This window comes from Sciurus carolinensis, chromosome 13 (genome assembly GCF_902686445.1).
Source record: "Sciurus carolinensis chromosome 13, mSciCar1.2, whole genome shotgun sequence".
Classification (NCBI taxonomy): domain Eukaryota; kingdom Metazoa; phylum Chordata; class Mammalia; order Rodentia; family Sciuridae; genus Sciurus; species Sciurus carolinensis.
The window spans coordinates 87,912,113-87,924,570 of NC_062225.1; the positions used below are offsets into that span (position 1 = coordinate 87,912,113).

General features: G+C 43.9%; 1 long non-coding RNA gene across 1 annotated transcript in view; it reads left to right on the forward strand.

Annotated features, from left to right (window-relative positions):
* The first annotated feature begins 671 nt into the window (after nucleotides 1-671).
* LOC124963399 (uncharacterized) overlaps nucleotides 672-12,458 on the forward strand; it is a 63,756-nt gene continuing 51,969 nt past the window's right edge. Inside the window, exons 1-2 of the long non-coding RNA XR_007104727.1 lie at nucleotides 672-783; nucleotides 10,808-10,904. This is a non-coding gene — a long non-coding RNA (uncharacterized LOC124963399). The remainder of the gene's footprint in view (nucleotides 784-10,807; nucleotides 10,905-12,458) is intronic.

Sequence of the window (12,458 nt, forward strand, 5' to 3'; positions counted from 1 at the left end):
GGATAAATTGTATCTCTTCTATGCTGATAAGTTGGTAGAAGTATTTGGGAAGCAAAGCCAAATACGTGTTAATTAGACCCCCCAACTCCACTCCTAGACGTATAAAAAAGAACTGAGTTTATAGGATCACCAAGATATGTACACTTATTTTCTAAAAGTTTTCTTCATAATAGCAAAAAATTACAAAAATATACATCCATGGGAGAATAGATTAATTGTGATATGGGGAAGCAATGGAACATTGTAATAAAAAGAGTGAATAAGTGTGATACACTTGCGCATATCTATATCCTGATATGGAGGCTGAGGCAGGAGGATTGCAAATTCAAGGTCAACCTCTGCAACTTAGCAAGATCCTATCTCAAAATAAAAATAAAGCGTTGGGGCTATATCTCAGTGGTAGAGGGCCCCTGGTTTAAATTCTTTACCAAAGAAAAAACAAAAACAAAAAACTGCTACATACAGCAACATAAATGAATTCATAAACATAACAAGGTGCAAAACAAGCCTATAATAGAATAAAAATGGCTTTGAATTGAATGGCTTTCCCATTGAAAGATGACATCCATTTCCCCCACCAGACTTGGCCAATAGAATGCTATTTCAATGATTTTGCACAATTTTCATAGCAATGTCTTTGCAACTTCCGGTTTTGCTCTTCTTGAAATACTGGTTTCTAAAAGTCAGCAGCCATGGCGAGTCCAGCTACCTTGAGACAGCTGTGCGGTGAGGAAGCCCGAGCCGGCAATGGAGAGGCCCCCTCGAAGACGCAGTATCACACAAGTGAGTGAGGCTTCTTTGACCTCCCAGCCCAGTATGAAGCCAAGTGAATGCCCCCGATGTTGCTAAGTGGAACAGAATTGAGAGTCCACCAAACAACTCTGGTTTTCTGTTTGTTGGCAGTACTGGGGATTGAACCAGGGACACTGCCACCAGGCTGCAGCCCCAGGCCCTTTTGCTACGTTACCAGGCTAGTCTTTGAGCTTGTAATCCCCCTGTCTCAGTTTCCTTACTGGTGGTTTGGCTATTGTCCTCCTAACCCCCAGCACGGGGGATGGAACCCAGGGGTGCTTTACTACTGGGCTACATCTCCAGGCTTTTTATTTTTTATTTTTGAGACAGGATCTCACTAAATTGTCCAGACTGGTCTGGAATTTGCAATCCTGCTTCAGCCTCCAGAGTTGCCGGGATTACAGGCGTGCACCAGCAAGCCCAGCTTGGCTATTAATTTAAGTCACTAAATTTTGAGATAGTTTGTTACACAGAAATAGCTAAACTGCAAAAATCAGTTGTTGGAGTCAATGGTGATGCAACAAAACCTAAAACACATGTCTGGGTCTATTCCTATCCTCACACCTCCTCCTCTCCATTACAATGAATCTGAAAAAACTTTTGAACATGCATCCCTGTTAGATGTGTATGTATTCATGTACACACGTAGGTCTGCTTTAGTGAAGTACATTTTAGATACATATACTAGAAATACTAAAATGATGAGATAAAAATTTAAATAATTTACTTTGTCAACATAATGACTTTCTCTGAAAATATTAGTAACAGTTATGTAATGGAAGAGTTACTATTTTTTTAAATTATGATTTACCACAATGTTGTGCAGTGGTTTGTAGTTCTGGCCCTATGTTCAATTTATTTTACTAACTTTTACTGAAAGTTGCAACAGTAAAAGATTCTTTGCAAAGACACATAGAACCAAGGGTTTCATGACAATGGAAATATTTGCAAACATGCACTGTCTTTTTTATTCATTCTTTTTAGTTATATATGACAATAGGATTCATTTTGACATAATTATAAAAGCTGGAATATAATTTGTTCTAATTCAGTTAACACTCATTCTTAAAATGAATGCCGAGGTGTACCAGACACAGAGAATAAAGCAACAACAAAAATATCTACTTTGTGAAGCTGATAATCCAGCTGGGGAGACATAATAAATATGTAAATACATGTTTATAAAATACATTGAGTGGAGAAAAAAACTGTTGTTAAGAAAAATAAAGCAGGATACAAAGTGCAGAATAGACATATGGGAGGTAGGGGTGAGGGCTACTATGTAGACAAAACCATCTAGGGACACTCCTCCAATTGGAGGTGACATTCAAGAGAAACTTTAGCAGTGGGGGACCCAGCCATGCAGGGAATGAGGGACACACACCAGGTACAAAGACCTTGAGATGGAAAGGTGGCCTTTAATAAGCAGGAAGGTTTTGGGGAGGTACAGGTGGGAGAGGGCTGGGGCCAGTCCTGGAGTGAGTCAGAAAGCAGAGGACCGACAGGATCTGGCTTACATTTCAGAAGGATCCCCTGGGTGTGTGAAGAATAGGTTATAAGGAAGCAAGGGGACCAGGAGACCCCTTAGGAGGGTCCTGAAACAAGCCAGATGTGGGATGCTGGCAGGTGACGTGGGACATTGTTGAGAAGGGGTCAACTTCTGGGCATGTGTAAAAGGTCTAAGCAGGGACTGGGGGCGTAGCTCTATAGCCTGGTGTTAGAAAGCTTGCCCAACATGCACGAGGCCCTGGGCTTGATCCCTAGCACTGCAGAAGAAAAAGTATAAGCAAAAGTCTTTCCTAGCAGCTTGGATGTGGGCTCTGAAAGAAATGAGTTGAGGATAGCTGCAAAATTTGGGTCTGACCCACTGTTAGAAGGCAGTTGGCATTTACTGGATGGGAAGACTTACGTGTGGGTACAGGAGAGAGTTTGGAGGGAGAAGCAAGAGCTCAGTTTGGGACATGCTAAGTCAGTGATGCCTATCCCATGCCCAGGTGGAGGTGCTGAATACCATGTTGATAGATGGGTTTGATGTTCAGGGAAAATAGCACAACTGGAGCTATAAACTTGGGAGGCAAGAGCCTGGACAAGATTACTAAGGCTGTGGGTGTCCGTAGAGAAAAAGGTCTGAGGCCTGAGACCAGTAAAGGAGCCCAAGAGGTAGAAGGAAAACCAATAGCGCAAGGTGTCCTGGAAGCCAAGCGAAGAAACCATGCACAAAAGCAGGAAGCCATCTCCGCTTCCATAATCCTGAGGATGCAGTACGAGCAAGATGGGCACTGATCACCAGACCTGGACGTGAAGGTCGTCAGTGACCCAGAAAAGAGCGGCTTCAGTGGAGTGAGAAAGCAGAGGAGAGTGTGTTTAAAACGAACAGATGAGAGAAGAGTGTGGACCACTCTAATGAAAGGTCTGGTTGCACACAGAAACAGAAGCCATTGCCTGTAGATGATGTAAAGTCAAAAGAGACTTTTATTTGTCTGTTTTTTCTAGGCTTACTTAAGTTCAAAGAAATGAACCTTTGGAGGAAGAAAATTATAATGCAGAAGAGAAAGGCAAGGATTTCAGGGGCCGGCACTGAGCTGGCAAGAGGGAACCGGATCTGAGCACAGACCATCATCTGCAGCAGGGCCAGGAAAGGGGAGAGTGAGGCAGACAGACAGACGGCGCTGTGAGGGCGGCGAGGATGTGGTGGAAGGTGTCTTCCGAGTGCTGCCAGGGAAGCGCGTCCTCAGCTGAGGGCGGCGAGGGGCGGGGCTGTGCATAGAATCTCTTGGAAGCTGCAGAGGTGAATCAGAAATCCAGGGCACGGCTTCCTTGAGAGGGCCCATTGCTGTTGACAGTCGTAAATAGAAAGATAAAGCCAGGCGGCGCCCCCAGACTTCTGCTGTTAACTTTGGTAAAACTTCTCCTTTACCCCAAAGGGACACATTCAGTGCATTCAAAATTCCAGGAGTCTGCCAGGTCTTACGCTACAGACGGTCTCTCCTCATCCCCGGCTACTTCTCTTCTTTAAAAAGAAAAGACTAAACTCATCTGCGGGTCTGACATGTCTTGGAAGCATTTTGCCTTGAGATATCCAGCCTTCTGTGGGGAGCAGAGGACTTCCGTGGACATTCGCCAGCTCATTCAGATGATGGCAGTGATCCATGGTGTCTGCATGGCCACGTGCACGTGAAACTAATGATGCCATGCCACTCTGCCACAGGGTGTGCCCTTCTTCCTTCCACTTTTGCTGCTGTTCCTGCTGGAAACGGAGGCAGCGGAGGACCCTGCCTGCCTCTTACCTGAGGGTCCTTTATAATCCTAGTCAAAGCAGACATTTCTTCACTGGTTACACAGACACAATGTAACACAAAATGTTGTTTTTATCAGAGAAATTACTTATTTCCTAGATTATGTGCTCCCTGGTGCACCTTCCCACCTCCTCACAAGAAGTTCTTTCTGCTGTCAGTTATTGGAATGAAATCTAGCCACTCGCAGGAGCACAGATGTGTTGGGAACGTTTCTTTTTTATCCACCTGCATAGCAGAGTTTCAAATGTGTCATTTGTTCTAAGACTTGTTTGTTTGAAACCTTCAGTGATGTTTTCTGTCTTCAAACAATATTTGCAACAGTATTTGTTATCTGCATTTAGCCACATTTATCATGACAGGATGGTAGAAGACATCAATATAAAATATAACTTTAGGGAATGAATGGTAAATGCTGTAAAAGAAATCGGGATATGAATACAGAGCGACTGGTGTGGGGAAAGCAAATTTTTATAGTCACCAGTGAGAGCCTTCGGTAGAAGGGCAGCTAGAGCAGAGCTGGGAAGCGGGTGGGCGCCTCGCCCGGGAGGACCATCACTGGGGGAATAGATCCTAGGGAGATGAGAAGGCCCTGAGGCAAGACCCAGTGGAAGCTTGAGAAACCAAAGGAGGCCAATGTAGCCAGAGGGCAAAGGGTGAGAGGTGGAGACGAGGGCCTCTCTGGCCCAGGCCTGATGGCCCGTCTTCCCGAAGGGCTCCTATTCAGGCAGTGCATCCAGACAGCCTGGATCCGTGTGCTAAAATACCAACACCAGGCATCCCCTGAAGTCCCACCTCTTGGCCACCGTTGTGTGCTCCTGGCAGGGAGGAGAGGAGGGCTTCCTGGTGGGTCCACTGGTACCATCCAGCCCTGGCTGCCCTGGCCACCAACCCTGTGCCAGCAAGTGGGGATTACAACTCACAAATTTGACCCAGAGAAAATCAGGAGAGACTGGGGAAGCAGACCTTTCCCAGTGGGGCTTCGCCCAGGCCAGCCTGTCATTGGGGTTGGAATAGTGAGCAGTCCTATCAGAGGGGAAGCCATGGAGGGAGGAAGGGACTCAGGAGATGACTGAGGTTTTGAGGACTCCAGGGTGCACGAAGCCTTCTCACTGTGGTTAACTGCTTTCTGCCTTCACGTAAGGGGACACATTTGTTAAAATCCACCACGTACCTTGGAGTCAAGGACAAAGCAACATTAAGGAAGTGAGAGTTAATGCCCACCTAGCATTTTTTTGAGCCAGGTGATTAACTCATTTGAGTATCATTATCATCAGCCCATTTTACAGATGAGAAAACTGAAAGAGAGCCTTTTAAAGTTTATGTAAGTTGGGCTGGGGTTGTGGCTCAGTGGTAGAGTGCCAGCCTAGCTTGCGTGAGGCCGTGGGTTTGATTCTCAGCACCACATAAAAATATAGGTATTGTGTCCCCTACAACTAAGAAATATATATATGTTTAAAAAAAGTTTATGTAAGTGGCCAAGATAGTCGTCAAAACCAAGTAGCCTGGTAGGAGCACTGTTTTAGCCACAGAGTTTAGATTCTGACGGGAAGGATTGGAGTCCACCTAACTAAAGACAGCATTCCATAAAAGGCTTCTGAGATGTAGCCAATTCAATGAGATGTTGAAAGTGTAGCAATCTAAGATGATATCAGAAGGATCAGGAAAAATTTACTGTAATTGCCCTTCATTTGCTGGAGTCTGAGGTTTGATTCATTACCATAAACAATATTGTTGTTATTAATAGAAATTCTCCATTTTTAGACTACATAATGCCAAGCAGCTACTGATTTTTTTTTTTTTTTTTTTTTTTTTTGTGGTGCTGGGGATTGAACTCAGGACCTTGTACTTGCAAGGCAAGCACTCTACCAACTGAGCTATCTTCCCAGCCCACGGCTACTGATTTTAATGGGGAAGTTACTGAAGGAAAATATTGTGGTTTCCTCCGTCAAATCATAGTTCTGGTGACATCATCATTTACTTAGTGGGAACATGGAAAGCTAAACAATCATGCCGGTAATTCCTGAAAACTAATAGATGACAGGAATTATACAGATTCGATAAATGCTGTGTGTTATATCATTTTGTAAGCAGTTTATTATATAAATAAAGTTTGGTTAGAAGATACAAAGGAATGTATATGTGTATATACCCAGGGCCTTCCTGCATATGTTACATAAACATCTACCCCTGTAGTACAACCCCAGCCTCAGGAATATATTTGTAAATTTTGATTTATATAGAAGTGTACATATGGATATAATTCCTCCACTCATTGTTGAATATGGGTATTTGAATATTCCCTCTGAGGCCACAGTTAGGCTTTTTGATTTAATCCTGACATGTTAAGAAGTCATTGAAGGATTTTGTGTTTTGGTCCTGGAGATTAAACTCAGGGTGCTTAACCACTGAGCTACATTCCCAGACCTTAGTGAAACAGGGGCTCACTAAGTTGCGGAGGCTGGCCTCGTACTTGTGATCCTCCTGCCTCAGCCTCCCGGGATTGCAGGTATGTGCCATGGTGCAAGGTTCATCAGAAGATCTTAAATGGAGGAGTGATGTAGTTCAGTCTATGCTTCCATGTCCCATGCAGGCTGCGGTATAAAGACCAGACCAGTGAGGACGCAGGTAGAAAGAGAAGGGGCTGTCATGGCTTTGAGTTGGTGGTACTGGATGGGGCAAAGAGGAACAGACTGATTTTGAAGGTGGAGCCAATGATGGACTTGATGCAGCTGTGAGAAAGAGAGAATCAAAGGTGACATAGCGGGGTGGGGGAACCCGTCTCTGAGATGGCTGTGAGCAGGCCGGGGTAAAGCAGGATGTGGGCCGGGAAGCGAGCCGGGTTCACTGGAAATGCCCGCGGAGCTGCTGCACAGGAAGCCGGACACCCGAGCTGGAAGTGTGACAAGATGCTCTGCCTGGGTGTGAAGGCGGCGTCCCTAGGGTGTAAGGAGGACTTAAAGCCTGCGACACAGAAGACTCCTAGAGACTGAGAGCGGATGGCAGATGAGAAAAGGGAGCCGGGGCTGGGACACAGGACGCTGTAGCCTTAGAAGTCAAGCAGAGCAGGACAATCCAGCAAAGATGTCGGAGATGGAGGAGAACCAGAGGAATGTGGTGGCCAGAGGGCCAGTTCCAGAAGGAACTGTCCAGTGCCGAAGAGTCGGGGCAGCTCAGCGCAGGACTCAGCAAGGGCAAGGCCTTGAGGAGAGCGATTCCAGTCCAGCCAGAGGAGAGCTTGGCTGGGGGTTCAAGGCAGGTGGGAGGAGGAAGAGAGAGGAGAGCAGGGACCACGCTCCCTACAAGGGCCAAGAACTGGGCATAGCTGAAGGGAGGGTTAAAAAGACAAACCAGGGCAGGTCTTGTGTGGGAAGGCAGATGAAGTGCCGGTTACGTAGAGGAGGAGAGGATGACGGGAGTGCCGTGAGGGGGTGGGAGGGACAGATTTGCCCCCATGAGGCCACCCCAGGGGCTGCATTATCTTCTGTGGTCAGGTCATGGGAATTCAAGGAATGTGGTCACCTCGTAGCCAGGCTGGGGCCCTGGTCTGCTGGTGTGGCCGTGTTAGAGCTGGGCCTACCTCCTTCTCCTCACCCCCAGCCCTGCCAACATCCACCCTTGGAACCCAGCACAACTCAGCTAAAAGTTTAAAGAGTTCTGTGGAGTGTGGAATTGCCAAGTACTATCTCAAAGAGGCCAAATATCAAAGACCCTATAATTAAGAGGGTAGATCAGAATACTGACCCTGACAATTACCTACTGGCTATATGACTGGGACAAGTCACGTCTCTGGGACTCAGTTTCTCTGCCATAGTACAGGGGTGGTAGATTTACCAAACCACCTTACGAGGTGGTAAGGTGCACGTGGGATAATAGATATGCAAGGACTTCATAGAAACTTTTGTAAACCGAAAAATGGGCTACAAATTCCATAATGTGTCATTAGGTTTAATTTACTCCATCATCCCATGAAACAACTTTGTCAAGGAGGCATTTCTGAGGACAGATTCTGGTGCCACTCCTCTCTGTGGCCTTAATTTTCATAACTAGACCTTAAGTTTTCTTAAGATAAGAAACAGGCCTTGGCTCCTTACAAGAACCTCCCAATTTCATTACTGACATAAATATATCACTTCAAGATCATCTGTTGAAAGGGAGGTGTAGACATATTATTATCTTCAAAGCTTTCTGGGAACCTATTAAATGCTAATCACAAAGCACGGGGATATTCCGGAGAGCAAGCATCGTCCTTGACATCCTCATGCATATGAACCTCCTTGCTCCCTGCTGGAGAGAAGAGAGTACCAAGTGGATCCCAAGTGGATCCTCTGAGTGCTCTAACCCAGTGGTGGCCTGTCCTGTCCCTCACTGAGGCTGACCCCTCCGTGACTGGCATGGTGTTACAGAAGAGGGTAAAAGAAGGAACATTTGCTAGGCCCCTCCTCTGTCCCAGCACTGTACCAGGCCCATCGTCCAGGTTATCTCATAACGAAGTTGGGAGGTACTCATTATCTGGTCATTAAACCACATAAAGGACCCTGGGGCTCAGGAGGTCAAATCAGGTTACACCGCCAGCAGGAGGCTGAGAGGGAATCTGGAAGAGTTCTGCCTGTTCCAATGAGCCTGCTCTTTCTGCTAACACAGTAGGTGCTTCGCGCAAGTTTCCTTAGCTAGGGATGGATGAAGGAATAAAGTGCTCTGATGGCAAAACTGCTGTGCCAAGGCATCGACTGGGAGTGAGGGCACATCCAATAAAACAGTAAATCAGCCTGAAATGGGGCAGAGATGCTTGGAGCATGGCTAAATAACTCAGGAGTTCCCCAAGTCTCGGATGATAAGATCTCAGTAGGTTGCAGAACCTTTGCAGGTGGGGTGGGGCTGGTTTCCATTTATAGTCTTGAGGCAAACATAGTCTTTCTCCTCCCTCCCTTCTAGGAAGCAGGGTTGACAGACATGGCAACTCTGGCCATGGGCATTCGGGTCTTTGAAAGATGATTTTGACTTCAGACCATCCAGTGACTAGACTTGGTGACTAACTTGGGAGACCTTGCACAAAATGAAAATGAAGGAACCACTGTTCAAATATCAATAGGAATTTTAAGATCCTGACAAGAGGGTTAAACCAAGCAGGGGTCGCGCTGAGTGCAGAGGCCTGGGACTGTGGCAGGCATACACTGTGCAGCCAGCCTTGCCCACAGACTTTGGTTATACAAAAAGGAGTGATAGAGCATAAGTAAATAAACGATCGATAAATAAAATAGTCACGGAAACCAGGTTCTGCTTTCTTGAAACATAAAATTTCCAAATAGAGTTTTTAACTTTTTTTTTTTTTTTTTTGCGGTACTGGGGTTCAAACTCAGGGCCCTGTGCATGCGAGGAAAGCACTCTACCAGCTGAGCTATCTCCCCAGCCCTTATCATTCTTCTAGTTCCATTCTTTCATTTTACAGACAAGGAGACTGAGATGCAGACTGAAGCAGTGACTTGGGAGTCCTGGGGAACTAGAGGGTAGGGAAGCCCCCTCTGAGCCTCATTTGGGCTCTTAGCACTGAGACAGGGCAGCCAGATTGAAATAATGCATTGTTTCTTTTCTTTTCTTTTTTACCTCCCTAGCCCACACTAAAATAACAGAGTAAGAGAGAGTAAGTCCTCAAGGACTGGTGGGTGGTCACTGAAGAGGAGTGTGAGAGTGGGTGGGTGGGACAGCAAGCTCAGCGGGAAGCTGAAGAATAGAAATCCAAGTATTCCCTTTCTAGAACACCAGGGCAGCTCTAGCCCCCACCCCAGGCAGGAGGCTGGTCTTCTCTGCAGTAGATCTGGGAGACTGCCCCTTGGCTCTGCTAGCTCTTTTTGAGCAAAGAGCTTTCCAAGTTCTAGAAATCTAAGAGCTGATGGTCAAGAACCTCCAGACACTGAGAAAGCTTCTAACTTAAAAGGCAGAAAATGAAACAGACAAATAAATGGGAAAAAAGAATTTGGAGAAAGTAGAGACATCTTCAAACTAACACTTCCCCCAAAAGGGCAGAGACAATCTTGTTCCTATGAAACAAGAACAAGAAAGCTTTAAAAATGCCTGAAAACAAGGAAAATCTCTGTAAAGTTAAAGACATGAGATCCAAATAAAAATTTAATATTAAAAAAAAACTGAAATTGTCAGAAAGTAGGGCAGAAAAGACCAAAAGATGGAAAATAGTAGAAAAAGAATAATACAGAGCAAGAAGCTAAGCCTGTGAAGTGGAAAGTCAAACACCAAAAAGGCCAGAAAAGAAAAAGGAGATAAATTTGTCAAAGAAACAATAGAAGAAAATTTCCCAGAACTAAAACTTCCAAATCAAAAGGGCTAGCTCAAGAAATGAAAAAGACTCAGGGTCAAATGTACCACTGTGAAATTTTAGAATATCCCAGATTCAGATAAGAGACTATAAACTTACAGAGAGAGAAAAAGAGAATCAAAAGTAAATAGATTCTCAATAACACTGGAACCTTGTGAACAAGGAACCAGTGCCTTCGGTATTTTAATTTACATCAGACACGTCTATATTCAGCTAAATCATCCATCAAATGAGAGCAGAGTAAGATCTTTTTAGAGATTAATTAACTAAAATACTTTACTTCTCTTTTTCCTGGTTTTGTTTTGTTTTGTTGTACTGGGGATTGAACCCAGAGCCCTGCACTGTGCTCTACCACTAAACTACATTTTTCTCCTTTTGTACTTTAACTTAGTGAGCTGGTGAAGGTAATCATCCAACAAGCCAAGGGAGTAACCAAGAATGGAACACACAGAACCAGAAAACCAGGGATGTAAAACCTTAGAGGCAGGGTGAGTCCTTTGTTTCTTTTCAAAAATATTTTGGCTATTCTGATAGAATTTTAAAATTTGCTTACTAATTTTTTTTAAAGCTCTGCCAAGATTTTGAATATCTTTGTGTTAAATCTATAGATCAACTTGGGGAGGATAATTGACATTTTAACAAAACTGAGTATTTCAATCCATGAGTATAGTATATCTTGCCATCTTGATGTCTAAATGGGAACACATGGAAGGAAGAATGGCTTGAAGAAGGAGACCTCCAGAAATAAAAGGAATGTGATGTTTGAGATTGTAGAGAATGTTATTGACAGAATTGATGCAGACTTGCTGCAGTGTTAAGACAAAACAATGGTAGGTATGTTGGAAATCAGACAAATGGGGGGAGGGAGAAATGAGTAACTCCAGTGAAAGTGAGGCACTGAATAATGAAGGTGTTCTGGGCATAGTGGTCTTGGTTCCCTCATGGACACATTTGCCTGATCACGATAAAGTATAACCTGACTACTGACTTGATGAAATTGTTTTATACTTGTGTTGAAAGGAATAGAGAAGAGGAAGTGGGGGATTATCATTGTGGGAACTCAGGAGCAGTGTCTCAAGTATAAGTGAATTCATTAAGAAATAGGACTGCTCTCCTAGGTAGATCTACCTACCGCCCATCAGACTTTCAAGTTTAAGATGGTGAGGGAAGATGTTCCTACTTCTTTCATCTCTCAAAAATTACCCCTAAGTAAAATTAAAAAAAAAAGGGGGGGGGGAACAGAAAGACAAACTTTATATATGAAACTAGCAGACACTGCAACTCTGAATCACTAAATGTGAAGCTACCATGTGGCTAGAAGATTGATTTTTAAAAAGCAGAAGATGAATCCAAGTGCCAGCAGAAATATAATTCATTTACAGTAAAACTCACCAATTTTATTTTTGTGTTTTGTTTTGTTTTGTTTTGTTGGTATTGGAGATTGAACCCAGGAACACTGAGTCATATCCCGGCCCTTGTTTATTTTATTTTATTTTTCATTTTGAGACAGGGTCAATTGTTTAGGTCCTCCCTAAATTGCTGAGGCTGACCCTAAATTTGTGATCCTCCTGTCTTCACCTCCCAAGCCACTGGGATTACAGGCACACTCATTGCTGGGCAAAGCTAATTTTAAGAGTATAATGCTGGGCTGGGGTTGTGGCTCAGTGGTAGAGCACTTGCCTAGCACCACATAAAAAAAAAAAAAAAAAAAAAAAACAACTAAATAGACAAAATGTAGATATTGTGTTCATAAAAAAAAGGAGTATAATGCTGTATTTTGACATATGTATATAGTAGTGCAACTACTACCAAAATGTGATTGAGAACATGACAGTTAATCCTATCTGCTGTCTGCTGTCACTACAGGCTTTCCTTTTCTATAATTTTATATAAGTGGATGCATACGTTGTTACTTTTTTTAAATATCTGACTTTTTTTTAACCTAGTAATGCCTTTATGATTCAACCACATTGCTATGTGTATCAGTAGTTCATACTATTAATTGCTAAGTAGTATTCCATTTAGATATAAATTTTGAAAAA